The 14,627-nt window shown below is 44.1% G+C and overlaps 2 pseudogenes; both read left to right on the forward strand.

Annotated features, from left to right (window-relative positions):
* LOC139029416 (radixin-like) overlaps positions 1–2,665 on the forward strand; it is a 2,909-nt pseudogene extending 244 nt beyond the window's left edge.
* The window catches only part of LOC111978903 (radixin-like), a 62,423-nt pseudogene extending 48,736 nt beyond the window's left edge, over positions 1–13,687 (forward strand).
* The last annotated feature ends 940 nt before the right edge of the window (positions 13,688–14,627 follow it).

The raw sequence follows: 14,627 nt of genomic DNA on the forward strand, positions 1-14,627 counted from the left end.
GATTTGTTGTTTGCAGGTGGTGAAGACAGTGGGCCTCCGGAGGTGTGGTTCTTTGGCCTGAGTACACAGACAGTAAAGGCTACAGCACGTGGCTCAAACTCAACAAGAAGGTGGACGCAGCAGATGTGAAGAAAGAAAACCCTCTGCAGTTTAAGTTCAGAGCCAAGTTCTTCCCTGAGGACGTGTCTGAGGAACTCATCCAGAGAGATCACACAGAGACTCTTCTTCCTGCAGGTAACACACCACACACACACACACACACACACACACCCACCACACACACACACACACACACACACACACACTCTTATACTGAAACAAAAAATATATACGCAACATGTAAATTGTTGGTCCCATGTTTCGTAAGTAAGTGAGCTTTTCTCCTAATGCCAGATAATCCATCCACTTGACAGGTGTGGCAATATCAAGAAGCTGATTTAAACAGCATGATTATTTTCACCTTGTGCTGGAACAATAAAGGCCACTCTAAAATGGTGCAGTTTTGTCACACACAAAACATACGCACAGATGTCTCAAGTTTTGGAAGGGAGGCCGTGCAATTGACATGCTGACTGCAGGAGTTGTCCACCCAGAGCTGTTGCCAAGAGAATTTTATGTTCATTTATCCACCATAAAGCAGCCTCCCAATGTTGTTTTAGAGGAATTGGCAGTACGTCCAATCCAGACCACGGTGTAACCCGCGCCAGCCCAGGACCTCCACATTCTGGAGTCTTCACCTGCGGGATCCTCTGAGACCAGCCATCCGAGGCAGCTGTGGGTTTGCTCAACGCGAAAAAGTTTCCACACAAACTGTCAGAAACCGTCTTAGGGAAGCTCATTTTTGCGCTCGTCGTCCTCACCAGGGTCTTGACCTGACCACAGTCCGGCGTCGTTAAATCGACTTCTTAGGCAAATGCTGAACTTCGATGGCCAACTGGCATGCTGGAGAAGTGTGCTCTTTCACAGATGAATTCCGGTTTCAACTGTACCGGGCAGATGGCTTCGTGTGTGTGCGAGCGAGGTTGATTTGCTGATGTCAACGTTCTGTGAACATAGTGCCCATTTGGTAGGCGGTGGGATTATGGTATGGTCAAGACCATTAGCTACAGACAACGAACACGATTGCATTTATTTAATGGCAATTTGAATGCACAGAAGATACCGTGATAGATCCCGCAGGCCATTGTCATTCCATCATCCGCCACCATCAGCTCATGTCGCCAAGGATCTGTACACCAATTTCTGGAAGCTGCAAAATGCCCCAGTTCTTCCATCACCAGACATTGAGCACGTTTGGGGATCCTCTGGATCGACTTGTACGACAGTGAGTTCCAGATCCGGCAATATCCAGCAACTTTGCACAGCCATGAGAGGACTGGGACAACCATTTCCAACAGGCCCACATCAACAGCCTGATCAACTTATGCGAAGGAGATGTTGCCAACGCTGCATGAGGCAAGAATGGTGGTCATACCAGAATACTGACTGGATTTTATGATCCACACATCCTACCTTTTTTAAAAGGTATTCCTGTGTTACCAACAGGATGCATTTCTGTATTCCCAGTCATTGTGAAATCCAGAGATTAGGCCTAATGAAAATTGACTGATTTCTTCTATGAACTTGTAACAGTAATAAAATCTTTAGAAATTGTTGCTGTTACGTTTATTTTTGTTCCGTGTTATTTATTAGTGTACCGTCGTACTCACAATGTACAGTTGCAGATGCAAACAAAGTATTTAAACAAGTGTTCACGTGTTTCTTGTGTGTGTGTGTTCCCTGCCCATCGCCACGGTAAATGCAGTGGCCATCCTGAATGATGAGAACTACTGTCCTCCAGAGAGCACCGTGTCTGCTGGCCTTCCTACTCTGTCCAGGCCAAGTACGCAGACTACAAACAGAGACCTCCACAGGCCTGGCTACCTCACCTCCGACCGCCTGCTGCCACAGAGGTCCGTACCCCACACACACCTCTCTCTGTCCCCCTCTTCTAACCCTCTCTGTACAGAAGAGACCTCCACTATTTCCACCTTCACTTCCTCTGCCCCCTCTCTGTCCCACTCAAAAGAATACCAGGGGAAGAGTTCTTGCTGTCATAGTTAACTCAGAGGATTCTCTATTGAATATTGCTCCTACAAATGGTGAGAGAGGCTTGAGAAATGTCATTCTACTTAATGATTCTCTCCATACTCCCCATTAGTGTGTGTTGGAGGAGGGATATTTTTGTGCTTTTTGTAAAGAAAGGAGGTTCTTCAGTAGGAGTCGCTTGCCCCTCCCTCACTATAAATCTGTTCTGTCTTTTGATGCTAGGCCTTCTTTCAGTGTGGCCCTGTTTGAATAACCACGTTTGAATAATCCCTGTTGAATAACCCTTTATGTTTTGTGTGTGTCCTGCAGAGTCTTGGAGCAGCACAAGTGACTAAGGGCAGTGGGAGGCAGAATACAGACCTGCATGAGGAAACACAGAGGCACTGCTCAGGTAGTGCTTTGTGTGAGGGTTATATGTGTGCTTCTTTATATGAAGTCTGTTAGTGTCAAACTTGCTTTCTCTACACGAGTTACTAACTGTTTTCTAATGTGGTTTTGTGTCCACAGAGAGGACTCAGTGATGGAGTATCTGAAGATAGCCCAGGACCTGGAGATGTATGGAGTCAACTACTTTTGAGATCAAGAACAAGAAGGGAACAGAGTGTGGCTGGGTTGGGATGCACTGGGACTCAATATCTACGAACACGAGGACAAGTACGCAATACTGATATTATATCAGTTTTTTTTTTTTATTTTAGAGTGGAAGGTGGAATATGCCATTCATTCCACTAAGGTGGAACGTAAGAGAGCTTTTGTGGCTACCTGAGCAATGGCCTTGTCAGATATACTCCATGAACACTATCGCCGTGCTGCCTTGGGCATGGATGGTACCTCAGAGCTTAATTTTATACTACACTGATATGGGTAGGTAGTATACCTATCACATGGCATTAGTACTGTATCTAAGCTCATGTGTTGAGACAGTCAGTCTGTAATTTTTCCTTCCCTCTCTCCAGAGTTGACACAAAGATTGGCTTTCCCCTGGAGCGAGATCAGGAAACATCTCCTTCAGCGACAAGAAAGTTTGTCATCAAACCCATCGACATCAAAAAGCTCCAGTAAGTCAGTCTACCAGGAAGGTAGTGTTAGGTTTGGGTTTGGCCCAGTCTACCTAGGAAAAGGTAGCGTGTTAGGTTTAAGAGGTTGTCTAGTCGTAGCCAGGAAGGGTAGGGTTTAGGGTAAATGCAGTCAGTCTACCAGTGCGGAAGGCTTAGGGTTTAGGTTTTAGGGTTGTCAGTCTCTGGGAAGGGAGAGGGTGTATAAGTTAATGCTCTGTTTTAGTTGGTGGGTTTTATATTCATTATCGTGTTTAGGTATAGAGTATGGAGAATAGTCGTCTCACGGAAGTAGGGTAAGGTAGGGTTGATTACGGAATAGAGGTAGGTCTTAGGTGTGTAGGCTTATGAAGTAGGTAGGTTTTAGGGACTTGGTCAGTTCTACCGGCGGAAGAGTACAGTATTACCAGTCGTAAGCGTTGGGCTCTTCGGTTTAGAGTTCGTCATCGGAATTAAGGTTAGAACTGAGGTATGGTAGTTGTATAGGGTTAGTCAGTCTTACCTAGGAAGGTTAGGGTTAGTGTTTTAGGGTTGGGTCAGATCTACCTGGGTAAGAGTAGGGTTTTAGGCGTTCGTCAGTCTACCAGGAAGAATAGAGGGGTTAGGTTTAGGTTGGTCAGTCTAACGCGGGAAGAGGTAGGTTTAGTGGTTGGTCAGTCTACGCGGGAAGGTAGGGTTTAGGTTAGGGTTGGTCAGTCTACCGGGAAAGGGTAGGTTAGGTTAGGTTGGTCAGTCTAGCCAGGAGAAGGTAGTTAGGTTTAGGGTTGTCAGTCTACGGGAAGGTAGGTGTTAGGTTTAGGCGATGGTCAGTCTACCGGAAGATAGGTAGGTTAGGGTTAGGCAGTCTACCGGGAATGTAAAGGGTTAGGTTAATAGCCGGTTTGGTCGAGCTCTGCCACGGGAAGTGTAGGGTTCCAGGTTAGGGTTGGTCAGATCTACCGGGGAGGGAGAGGTATAGGGTTCAGGGTTTTCTAGGGTTGGTCAGTCTTAGCGGGAAGTGTAAGGGTTAGTTTAGGTGTTCAGGCAGTCTGCCCGGGGAAGGAGGGTTAGAAGTTTAGGGTTGGAATCCAGTCTCTACTGGGGAGGAAGGTAGGGTTAGGTTTAGGGTTGGTCAGTCTACCGGGAAGGTAGGGTTAGGTTTAGGGTTGGTCAGTCTACCGGGAAGGTAGGGTTAGGTTTAGGGTTCGGCAGTCTGCCCGGGAAGGTAGGGTTAGGTTTAGGGTTGGTCAGTCTACTGGGAAGGTTGGGGAAGGCGGGAGGAAACAATACACCACAATGTACAATAAACAATGACAATATAATAAAGACATTTCACTAATCTGTAAATTAGTAAAATGAGGGCTAAATTCCTTAAATGTAGAATTACCTGCAAAATGAGTCAACCCCTTCCTCTTTTCCTTTTCTCCCCTCCCTCCTCCTGTCCCCTTCCTCCGCCTCTCCCCTCCCTGCTCTGCCTCTCCTCCTTCTCTCCCCTCCCTCCCTCCGCCCTCCCTCCTCTTTTCCTCTCTCCTCTTCCTCTCCCTCCTCTTCCTCTCCCCTCCTCTTTCCTCTCTCCTCCTTTTCCATCTTTCTCCTCCCTTTCTCTCCCTCCTCTCTCCTCCTGCCTCTCCCTCCTCTCTCCTCCCTGCCTATCCTCCTCTCTCTCCTGCCTATCCTCCTTCTCTCCTCCTGCCTCTTCCTCCTTCTCTCCCCTTTCTTCTCCCCTCCTTCTCTCCTCCTGCCTCTCCCTCCTCTCTCCCATTTTCCTCTTCAACTTCCTCTATCTCTATAGGATTTTGTGTTCTTATGCCCCGCGGTTGCGGATCAACAAGCGTATCCTGGGTGCTGTGCATGGGGATACCACGAACTGTACATGAGGAGGAGGAAGCCTGACACCATTGAGGTTCAGCAAATGAAGGCCCAGGCAGGGAGGAGAAACACCACAAACAGATGGAAAGGTACAGAAGGAACACAAACATGTGTTGTGATTCTTGACCAGAAGGGGCAGCATTGTATTAAAATATGTCTGGTCTGTACCAGAGCCTCATAAATGGTGGATCTCTGATTCACTTGAGCTCCTCAAGGAGGTGAGGATCCACATCCTGACAAGCTGTTCTCGGTGTGTCTATGAGGGCTATTTGAGTTCATTCATGGACTCGGATTATCTGTGTAATTGCTGCTAATGAGTGCATTTTTGTGTTTTTACATTTTTGTTTAAAGCATCTTGAAGTTGCAGTAAAGTTGTACCTGTGTTGTGATCCTAATTTTAATGACATCAAAATATTGGTCTTGATATTGAATCATGTAGTAAGATATTCAAACATATTCAATTACATTTATTTGAATATAATTATTAGCCCAGGCATTTTCATAACTGAACTATGCCTCTTTTGTTTTACAGGCCCAGCTAGAGAACGATAAGTAGAAAACAGAGCACGCGAGAAGGAGAGGGCGAAGATAGAGAAGGAGAAGGACGAGCTTGTCGAGAGGCTAAGACAGATTGAGGAACAGACGCTAAAGGCCCAGAAAGGTATCTACAGTTGAAGTTGGAAGTTTACATACACCTTAGCCAAATACATTTAAACTCAGTTTTTCACAATTCCTGACATTTAATCCTAGTATAAATTCCCTGTCTTTGGTCAATTAGGATCACCACTTTATTTTAAGAATGTGAAATGTTAGAATAATAGTAGACAGAATGATTTATTTCAGCTTTTATTTCTTTCATCATATTCCCAGTGGGTCAGAAGTTTACATACACTCAATTAGTATTTGGTAGCAATGCCTTTTTATTGTTTAACTTGGGTCAAACGTTTCGGGTAGCCTTCCACAAGCTTCCCACAATAAGTTGGGTGAATTTTGGTCCATTCCTCCTGACAGAGCTGGTGTAACTGAGTCAGGTTTGTAGTCCTCCTTGCTCGCACACGCTTTTTCAGTTCTGCCCACAAGTTTTCTATAGGATTGAGGTCAGGGCTTTGTGATAGCCACTCCAATACCTTGACTTTGTTGTCCTTAAGCCATTTTGCCACAACTTTGGAAGTATGCTTGTGGTCATTGTCCATTTGGAAGACCCATTTGCGACCAAGCTTTAACTTCCTGACTGATGTCTTGAGATGTTGCATCAATATATCCACATCATTTTCCTCCCTCATGATGCCATCTATTTTGTGAAGTGCACTAGTCCCTCCTGCAGCAAAGCACCCCCACAACATGATGCTGCCACCCCCGTGCTTCACTGTTGGGATGGTGTTCTTCGGCTTGCAAGCCTTCCCCTTTTTCCTCCAAACATAACGATGGTCATTATGGCCAAACAGTTCTATTTTTGTTTCATCAGACCAAAGGACATTTCTCCAAAAAGTACGATCTTTGTCCCCATGTGCAGTTGCAAACCGTAGTATGGGTTTTGGTTTTGGAGCAGTGGCTTCTTCCTTGCTGAGCGGCCTTTCAGGTTACGTCGATATAGGACTCATTTTACTGTGGATATAGATACTTTTGTGCCTGTTTCCTCCAGCATCTTCACAAGGTCCTTTGCTGCTGTTCTGGGAATGATTTGCACTTTTCACACCACAGTACGTTCATCTCTAGGAGACAGAACGCGTTTCCTTCCTGAGCGGTATGACAGCTGCGTGGTCCCATGGTGTGAATACTTGCGTACTATTGTTTGTACAGATGAACGTGATACCTTCAGGCGTTTGGAAATTGCCCCCAAGGATGAATCAGACTTGTGGAGGTCTACAATTTTTTTCTGAGGTCTTGGCTGATTTCTTTTAATTTTCCCATGCTGTCAAGCAAAGAGGTACTGAGTTTGAAGGTAGGCCTTGAAATACACCCACAGGTACACCTCCAATTGACTCAAATGATGTCAATAAGCCTATCAGAAGCTTCTAAATCCATGCCATCCTTTTCTGGAATTTTCCAAGCTGTTTAAAGGCACAGTTAACTTAGTGTATGTAAGCTTTTGACCCACTGGAATTGTGATACAGTTAATTTATAAGTGAAATAGTCTGTCTGTAAACAATTGTTGGAAAAATTACTTGTGTCATGCACAAAGTAGATGTCCTAACCGACTTGCCGAAACTATAGTTTGTTAACAAGAAATTTGTGGAGTGGTTGAAAAACGAGTCTTAATGACTCCAACCTAAGTGTATGTAAACTTCCAACTTCAACTGTACATCTCAACACGCACACACACACACGTACATTGCACACACGCGCATGCATTACACACGCACATATACACACGGCACTCACACACGTACATTACATGCATGCACACACATTATATGCACATGCATTACACACACGCACACCCACACACACACAAAGGATACAACTTCAGAGGAACAATGTAAATGGGACTGATCATCTCACTTATTTTACATGTCAAAGTTTACCATGCAAACAACACCCTGTAGTTCACAGCTGGTGTTCAGACAAGTTTACAGCTATAGTACGCAACACTGGGATTTGCATACTAGCTCTTGTTAGGAGGAGTGAGGAATGGGCTATCATTTAGAGACCATAGGAGGACTGCTAGCTGTTTTATCATGTTACAGGGAGGGGGACATGAACATTCATTCTCTATAGTGTGAATTCATTCTCACCTAGCACGAATTCATTCTCACCTAGCACCACGGCTGTCATAACCGAAAAGGGCAGAACACACCTGGGGGGTATTTACATAGTGAAGGGCTGGAGGGAGAGAGTTAGCTACAGCCCTGAAATCCCCAGCAGGTCTAACGAATCACTGCAGAGCCATTCTGTTTGTAAAAGACAGGAGTTTATTTGCTTGGCTGAGATAAAAAATTATTTGATCCCGAAAGGGCCATTCCAATCAGAATCAGAATGATTTATTTCTACAGAATGTTGCCTCTAGAAATGCTCTCATCAAATATAGGTCGGGCCTTTCTCAGAGGTATCTTTCTGTCTCCCTATATAAACACTGGTGTTCCATGGGAGATTATTCAAGTCCTCCTCTTGTGTTTCATGAGGTGAATGTGTGTCAGGAAAGATGGGTGCTGTAATGAACACGATGGGAGACAGAGAGCTGGTTTCAAGCGCAGGGCGCAGCAGGTGTTTATTTGTAAAGGACCACAGGAGGAGGCAGGTAGCTGGGTCGCAGGGGAGGCAGAAGGTTCATACACAGGGGTCCAAAAGGCAACAGTACAGGCAGGGAAAAGGCTAGTAACGTTATCTGGGAGATCAGGCAATAGGTTGATAACAGGAAATCCGATAGGCTAAAGTACAGGCAGGCAATAGCCAAAAGGTGTCGTTAGTGAGGCAGCAAAAACTATCATACACGGGATTTTCAATTACGGGGAAAACAGCTCCGAATGAAGTGTGTCACAAAACAACAATACCTCACAATAATGGGTGCGAAGAACTGAACCAAATAGTGTGTGATAATGACATACAGGTGTGTGAACAGGTGATCATAATTCAGGTGTTGGGATCTGGAGAGTGAGCTGTGTTCAGGGGATCTATGTATTTGAGAGTGTGAGTTGGAAGCGACTCTCGCTAAGATCTGAGTATATTTGTTATACAGTATATTGTTGTAATCAGTAATTGTGTGTCTCTGTTCTCTGTCTCTGTGTCTCTGTCTCTGTCTCTGTCTCTGTCTGTGTCTCTGTCTGTGTCTCTGTCTGTGCACACTCATACAGAGCTGGAGGAGCAGACGCGCAGGGCCCTGGAGTTGGACCAGGAGAGGAAGAGAGCGAAGGAGGAGGCGGAAAGGTTGGAGGGAGAGAGACAGGCAGCGGAGGAGGCCAAGGCAGCGCTGGCTAAACAGTCCGCTGACCAGATGAAGAACCAGGAACAACTGGTAACACTTCACTTCACATCACCACTTTCGATCAGGGCCCCGTAGACATACTTTCAGTGCGTCCTTCTTTCCTTCCTTCCTTGAAGAAATCACTGATTTTATATTAAATGATTGATGAATGCAATATAATAGACACCCTACTCGACTTCCTATTGATTGATTACCTGAAGGAAGGATGAACCATGTACATATACCTACTGTAGACAGGTATACAGCAATTATCTAAGTCATCGGTCTCTTCTGGATTGTCCAACACACTAAAACCTTTGCAAACACTAACCTACAACATATCTGCACTGTACCTGCTAAGTTATTATCATGTCAATACATACGGTTCTATGTAAATGAGTGGCACTGACTGACCTCTTGTAAACACCTCTCTTGCTAACAGAAAATGTATGGATGTTTTTACGACATGCATTCCAAAGGTGATTTGGTTATTCCTCATGGTATTTAACCTGGAATCCCATAGCTCTACTAATGGCTTACAGCTCCAAATGACTGACAGTAGGCTTATTGCYCATGTAGCTGTTTCCCCATCAAATCAAATTTGATTGGTCGCATACACATAATTAGCAGATGTTATTGCGGGTGTAGCAAAATGCTTGTAAAACAAAATGCTGGTGAGTTACCACCGCTCTAATATCCAAAAGTTATTTCCGTCTGTATGTAATAATGCAAAGAACACGTTCTGAGCTACAGTAATAAGGTGTGAAATAACATAACATCCCAAAAAAGTACTGCCAAGTTGGTAGAGTTATGGAGAGCTACGGAGAGAGGGAGACAATAAGCCAAAGAGACTAGACACCTTGTCATTGGGTGTAGGGAAATAACATTTATACAGTGTTGGAAGGCCCTGAGGCAGTAAACTTTAAGAGAAAAGGAGATACCTAGTCAGTTGTACAACTGAATGCATTCAACTGAAATGTGTCTTCCGCATTTAACCCAACCCCTCTAAATCAGAGAGGCTGCCTTAATCAGCATCCACATCATCAGCGCCCGGGGAACAGTGGGTTAAGTGCCTTGCTTGGGGATTTGATCCAGCAACCTTACAGTTACTGGCCCAACTCTTCTACCCGCCAGGCTACCTGCCTATTTTGCATTGATAACTAAATATAATCTCTGGGTGCTGACAGATATCTGTGATTGAGGTGTTAATGTGCAGGCAGCGTGCCCCAGGGGAAGTTCTCTGCTCTCACCACCCCCACTCTCTCTTTGGTATTTCAATGAATATTTCATGGGTGGTATTACATGGTTAACAGTATGGAACCATGTGTCAATTACATTTTCATACTGGTTGGCCCATTAAACCTCATGGGCGCCATGGTCAGCTCTTGCAGTCTGGTGGCGTGTGTGTCTGACAGAAGAGTGCTTTGTGCTTGTCTCTTGCAGGCCGCTGAGCTAGGAGAATTCACTGCCAAAATCGCTCTGCTTGAAGAGGCCAAGAGGAAGAAGGAAGAGGAGGCGACTGAATGGCAACACAAAGTAACGGCTACCTCTCTCTGATCCAGTGGCGGCTACTGAGGGAAGGATGGATCATAATAATGTCTGGAATAGAGTTAATTGATTGGTATCAAACATAAACATGTGGTTTTCATGTGTTTGATACCGTTCCATTCACTCTATTCCAGCCAGAACACTCTGTTCCAGCCATTATTATGAACCGTCCTCCCCCAGCAGCCTCCACTGCTCTGCCCCCTGGGACTGACACATAAATAATAGTGTCTGTATCCAAATGTGTGGAGCTGTATGCCCTCAAACCAGATCATTTAACAGCATTCATAAGATCTAATGTACACTGAACAAAAATCTAAAGGCAACATGTAAAGTGTTGGTCCCATGTTCCATGAGCAGAAATAAAATATCCCAGAAATGTTCCATACGCAGAAAAAGCTTATTTCTCTCAAATTGTGTGCACAAATGTATTTATATCCCTGTTAGTGTGCTTTTCGCCTTTGCCAAGATAATCCATCCACCTGACAGGTGTGGTATATCAAGAAGCTGATTAAACAGCATCATCTTTACACAGGTTCACCTTGTGCTGGGGACAATTAAAGGCCTGTTTAATAGGTGCAGTTTTGTCACACAACACAATGCCACAGATGTCTCAAATTTTGAGGGAACGTGCAATTGGCATGCTGACCGCAGGAATGTCCACAAACTGTTGCCAGAGAATTGAATGTTAATTTCTCTACCATAAGCCGCCTTCAACATAATTGTAGAGAATTTGGCCATACGTCCAACCGGCCTCACAACCGCAGACCACGTGTATGGCATTGTGTGGGTGAGCGGTTTGCTGATGTCAACGTGAACAGAGTGCCCCATGGTAGAGGTGGCGTTATGGTATGGGCAGGCATAAGCTATGGATAAGGAACACGATTGCATTTTATTGATGGCAATTTGAAGGCATAGAGATACCGTGATGAGATCCTGAGGCCCATTGTCGTACCATTCATCTGCTGCCATCACCTCATGTTTCAGCATGATAATGCATGGCCCCATGTCGCAAGGATCTGTAAACTATTCCTGGAAGCTAAACATGTCCCAGTTCTTCCATGGCTTGCATACTCACCAGGAATGTCACCCATTGAACATGCTCTGGATCTACATGTACGTCAGTATGCTCTAGTTCCCCCCCAATATCCAACAACTTAGCACAGCCATTGAAGAGGAGTGGGACAACATTCCACAGGCCACAATCAACAGCCTGATCAACTCTATGCAAAGGAGAGGAGTCGCGCTGCATGAGGCAAATAGGGGTCACACCAGATACTGACTGGTTTTCTGATCCACGCCCCTACCTTTTTTTAAAGGTATCTGTGACCAACAGATGCATATCTGTATTCCCAGTCATGTGAAATCCATAGTGAATTTATTTAAATTGACTGATTTCCTTAAATGAACTGTAACTTGAAATTGTAGCATGTTGCGTTTGTATTTTTGTTCAGTATATGTATGAGTAAGATCTGAGGTTGAAATTGTATGCATGAGCCAGAACAAGATGTTTTTATGATGTAATTGTGTCCCTTATTTGCATGTTAACACCTAGTTTAGTATGTGCGTGTTTTATTGTTTTTGGAAAGTCTCTTGTTTGTTTTTGGAAAGTCTCTTAAATACAGGGGTCCCTGTCTTTTGACAAAGTTCTCTTGAAATGTGTTGGTGTATGAGTTTGTGTGTGTGTGTAAGCGAGAATGTTTTTGTGTTGCCTGTTCCAAATAGAATATTGAAATGTGTCAGTACTGTATGATTGTTATATATGATACAATAGATGAGTAGTTTGTTGAACGCCAAGTGACAATCAGTTATTCCCACATTAACCCTCCCGCCAGGCCATCTCAGCCCAGGAAGACCTGGAAAAGACTAAAGAGGAGCTGAAGTCTGTGATGTCATCACCCCCGGCGCCGGAGCACGATGAGCAAGATGAGACGAACGCAGAGGGCAGTACTGAGCTGCACAGTGACGGGGTCACCAGCCACCGCAGCGAGGAGGAACGTGTCACAGAGGCCCAGAAGAACGAACGCGTCAAGAAACAGCTGCAGGTAGGCTAAGGAAGACGTGGCCTCACATCATTAGGATGTATAGACCCCTACAGGCTCAATCTGTCAACAAGATAAAAATCAAATACTGTTTTATTGGTCACACGCATATTTAGCAGATGTTATTGTGGGTGTAGCGAAATGCTTGTAGCTATCAACTGCAAAAAAATGTAGGGTTATGTTTAGGGCTAGGGCTAGTGTTGGGGTCAGTAGATCAACAGTTTACTGATAATATGTTGAACAATACACCATCTGTCTGCAACTGTCAAAATGAAGTGTTCTCTGTTTTCCCCTCTCCCTCTTTGTCAGGCTCTGAGTTCAGAGTTGGCTCAGGCGAGGGACGACACCAAGAAGACCCAGAATGACATGCTACATGCGGAGAATGTGAAGGCTGGGAGGGACAAGTACAAAACCCTGCGCCAGATCCGACAGGGCAACACCAAGCAGCGCATTGACGAGTTCGAGTCCATGTAAGAGACTGCGCCCTCCCACCCTCTCGTTGCCATGACAACGGCTCGCTTTCTTGTACAGCCGAACCTGCCCGTTCTCACCCCGTTCCCCCAAATCCGTACTTGCAAAAAGGCCAGAGGTGTGTGGATTCAATGTCCCACCCACTACGCCTTGCCAAAGCTCTGCCCACTAGCGGTTGGCCAATCAAACCGCTCCATGCTTAGAGCTCCACCCAACCACATCTGGAATCATCCAATCTGGAATGACAAGCAACATATCCTGCCGAAATGAACTTCTCCTGGAGCAAAGGATAATTTAACCCTTGCATGTCTGATGTAAGAATGGATTTAAAAAAATAATTTAGAGAGAAATTGGTGAATATCTTGCTTTTATTGAGAGAATTGCCATTTGTAGCTTTTTGATGTTGTTGGCAAGCTTGTATGTAAAGCTTTAAATACCGTACCTTACTTTTTTTGTTTATCATCAAGTATTTAAATGGTTTTCTTAAAAAACTGCCTTATTTGTCTCATTTCATTTACATTACTTTAGTTTTTGTTTCATATTTAACTGTGGTGAGTTAGCTGTGCTCTAGTCATGGGTCAGCTGATGTTGAACCAGTGTTTAATTCCTCCAGAATTTGAACACAGCGTTTTATTTGTCCCTTCTAACCTATATGTTTGATGTGTTGTTCACCGTCCATTGAAGGTTTTGTTAACATATATTTTGGTCCACAATAAAGAATCCATGTATATTTCTTACTTCCAGTCAGTCAAAGTATTTATCCCAGGTTGGATGAGGGTAGAATGGGAGGGAGGCAGCAGTTCAATATTATATGGACGGAGTAGTATGASGAACTGTTTATTTTGAACATTCCAGATGAATCACCTTCCAGGCATTTTAACAATGAGTGAAGGGAAAATAACCATAAAACCACCTGAGACATTTTAGTGGTCTAAATCATGGTATAGACACTAAGGTTTTGTAACAAATGATCTGTCTAGCTCCTCCTACAACTGATAAAACAGTCTCTAGTCTAGACCGACGGGTCGCCTCCCACAATGTAACCAATGTTCCAGTCTGGGAATTCTAAGACTAGGTAAAATAGTAATGTCAACTGTGTTATCCTTAAATGTCAACCAAAGTACAGTATGTACTATATGTTCCGATCTCTTCTAGATGTMAAATAATTTAAGTGTAACCCATGACTCTAACGTGGTGGTAACCCTTCCAAAGTACATGTGTAGTGTTTTATATAGTGTTGTGGATGACAACACACTAGGTTATTCATTCAACTTCATCACCACAGTAAATGTAACAACTGTTTGATTTTAAATTGAATTTCAATGTCGGAGTTGATTTATGTACGCATCATCTTCAGACTCCGTTCAGTATGACAATAATAAAATAAAAAAATAGATATAAAAGTTGTGAAGAATATTTCAGGTAGGCCTATTTGAATTGACATGCAAAAGTGGAGGAAAGTCTAGCATTATTATCATGATGTTGAAATGACAAGCTTCTTATTAAGTGTCATTATCCTGTCATCCCATTCAGTGTAGGCTACAGTACATGTCTTTGACATATGCCACCGAGTGTTGAAATTTCATTATCCCAGGATGATACACACATGCCTCACTAGCATCCTACTGTATCTAAATTAACCTGAGAACAATTTTGGCAGCAAACCCATTCCTTTCC

The sequence above is a fragment of the Salvelinus sp. IW2-2015 genome, linkage group LG2 (genome assembly GCF_002910315.2).
Source record: "Salvelinus sp. IW2-2015 linkage group LG2, ASM291031v2, whole genome shotgun sequence".
In the NCBI taxonomy this organism is placed as follows: domain Eukaryota; kingdom Metazoa; phylum Chordata; class Actinopteri; order Salmoniformes; family Salmonidae; genus Salvelinus; species Salvelinus sp. IW2-2015.